This window comes from Convolutriloba macropyga, chromosome 8, assembly GCF_964194025.1.
Source record: "Convolutriloba macropyga chromosome 8, txConMacr16.3, whole genome shotgun sequence".
Lineage (NCBI taxonomy): Eukaryota > Metazoa > Xenacoelomorpha > Acoela > Convolutidae > Convolutriloba > Convolutriloba macropyga.
Window position 1 is genome coordinate 63,075,615 of NC_134475.1, and position 3,170 is coordinate 63,078,784.

Genomic DNA, 3,170 nt, shown 5'->3' on the forward strand with positions numbered 1-3,170 from the left:
GTACTGAAAATATATGTATTTATATATATATATATATATATATATATATATATATATATAAATAAATTTGTATATATATATATATATATATATATATATATAAATTTGTATATATATATATATATATATATATATATATATATATATATGTATATATATATAATATACATATATATATATATATAATATATATATATATATATATATATATATATATATATATATATCATTAATCAATACTCGCAGGCTTAGGCCTGGACTTATGAAAACCTCATACTCACACTAAAATGGGTATACTTGACCATAACATGACCCAAATTTAACCACTCTGGACTTGAGCTCAACTCAAATGTTCTGCACACTTTTGCTCGACACAAAATAATGAATTAAAAAAAAATGGATCGAGTCATTGTCAAATCATAGGTTGAGGAAAAGTCTGCATTTAAGCTTCAAACATTTTACGTGCAGATTGGTTGCTCAATATGGCTCAAAACTTAGTCGGCTCCTTCATCTTCAGAAGAACCACCATCCGTGATTCAGAAGAAACCAACGATCGGAAAAAAAATTCATTATTTGAAACGGAAAATAAGTGAATAACGCCATATTTTCATCATGATTAATGGGAAGAAGATAACCACCTTATCTACAGCATAATCAATATTCCGAAGTTTTCCAATTGTGTTGCGTTGATGCTTTTCAATGTATAAATGCAAAAAACCAAAAAAATTCCCGATTTTTCAGGAAAGCACTCCTATGAACAGACTTTCGCTCGAACCGTAAAAAGATAACCTCGACCAATGAACTTTCCTTGGCTGACTCTAAAAAAGTTTTTTTTGTTCTCAAACCATGAAAAGACTATGCTCAACCCAAGTTGACAATGGAAAAAGTTTTGCTCGACCCATATAAAAACTTTGGATCGACTTTAATAGAGTGCTCGATGGTCTAATTTTGGCCAATATTGTTTCTTCAATTAAGCTCTTTGATCCTTTTTTTTTAAAGTTGAGGTCTGGAACTTGATTTGGATACATCAAGCGAGCACTGATACTTGGTATTCTCAGTTTGTAACTCACTAAGAGATTCTCGTCTCATCACTTTTTACTGCGAACAGAGTCAATTAAAACTTGATACATATTGATAGGAAACTGAATAAAAAAATTTTGACTATTGCTAAGATCTTGGTATTTGCTATGAAAAAATCAAGATTTGTACAATCTTGAAGGATCTTTGCATGGTTATCAAGAGACATGACCTTAGTAAGATAAACACGAAAGTTCAATCATGAGATGGCATAGTTGCCGAGTTGTAAAGATTAAGGAAACCACCATATCCCTACACCTCACATTCACCAAATTTTTTGGATATCATAAACAGTAGGAACTAATGTTACGCAAATTCTCAATAAATGGCTCCAAAGAAAATTGCCAGAGTTTTCGGCTCAACAACTACAGCAAAAAAATATGAGAATGACACTTCTCTTACTATGCTCGAAAATTCGGTACAAAAAAATGAAAGCTTGCTGCAATCAATACGATCAAGGGGTTACTAAAATGACATAAAAGAACTACTAAAACGACGCTTCTAAAATGACATAAAAGAACGCGCTCTCCGGACCGTGTGGAAATTTCATAAAATTAACTTAGTTCAACCTTCCATTAAATGCAGTTGGAGAATTTTGTACCGGCCATATTTTTTGCTAAGTAAAATTTGACCCCGGTTGATATCATCTGATGAAAGCTGAAGTTTTTGGCGCTATAAAAAAGATGTCAAACACTGAATTTTCAGACTACATTTAATTTTTGTTTTCTCTACTTACACAGAAAAGACGGTTAAAATTGTTTTGCTCTTCTACTATATGCCAAAACGTAACAATTTGGAGTCTCAGATTTTACTGGAGAGACTATAAGGGCAACAAAACCTAATATCAAGATCTAGTGCAAGGAGTGTGTAAAAACGATGCCAAAGATTTGCAGATTCATTCATGGCATCATCATTGCAGGAGCTGTGTTAGTTCCTCCAAGAAGTGAAACTTTGAAAAATTTCAAAGACGAAAAGCTTGTTCACGATCGTTTTTTCAACAACTTGGTTCTACTTTGCATAAATCAAAAAATTGTCTATTTTTCAGCGAAAATGGAGATGGCGGTAGTTTAACGATGAGTATACAACAACAACAACAGCCAGTATCTTCTGGAAAATCACGAAAAAAGTGACGGAGTTTTGGTACAAAATTGCTGCAGATATTGTAGAAAACCTAATTAAATATAATACAAACTGTTTACGAGTTGTTACAGAAAGCCAACAGCATGATTATTTGCTGCTAGATAAACTTGCTTGAACTTAAAATTTTGTTTTGTTTGATGATTGTGACGCTTCATTAAAATTGTTGTGGTGTACGTAAGTGGCTTTTTGGTACCACAGTGTGTAACAACAACTAACGTCGAAAAAAATCTCTCGGCCGACAAGGTACTGTTTTCTGGTATCTGGTAAAAGGAAGCAGAGATTTATATTACAGGAATAATAGTGGCTCATAAATACTATATACATTAATAACTAAGTACTTTCTAAGTTGATGCTGAAATTCAATTTTTTTTGTTCTACAAGAGTGATCACAGTTCAATTCCTGAGCGTAATACCGCATGTTACAAGAGGTAATCAGTTTTAGAAAGTTTATTGCGTATTTTTCATCTTTTATCAGTACAAAATGATATGTTTATAACAAAACAAGAACAGACATATTGTCCATATCATAAAAACAACAGTAGTTCATTTCCTTTCCACGAAGTTTTCCCCTTTTATATTTTCAGAAATAATCTGTCTTTTGTTCTGTATTATTAATAATTTACGATTATTGTAGTCACAACATAGCCACTCCTACTCAAAGTAAAACATCAGTATAGCAAAAGTGAGAAAAAATCAATACAGTTCAACCAGGGACACTTTTGTTATTTTTGAAGATAAGGATTCAACTGGACATTTTTTGGACGCGTCGTTTTTATATTTACCAACCGGACCGTGTTTTATTAATTATCACCCAGCCAGCTAATATACGAGCGTAGTGTTGTAAGTACTATATATATTGTATATGTACAAACTCTTTGCACGAATATGCAAAAATTGTGCTTTTTACTTTGGAGCTTTTATTGAAAATATTGAAAATGGAGCAAATATGTTCA

At 31.8% G+C, this 3,170-nt stretch overlaps 1 protein-coding gene across 1 annotated transcript in view; it reads left to right on the forward strand.

Annotated features, from left to right (window-relative positions):
* LOC142344913 (26S proteasome non-ATPase regulatory subunit 1-like) overlaps positions 1-3,170 on the forward strand; it is a 628,982-nt gene that overhangs the window by 483,305 nt on the left and 142,507 nt on the right. The gene's annotated exons all lie outside the window — the stretch shown is intronic.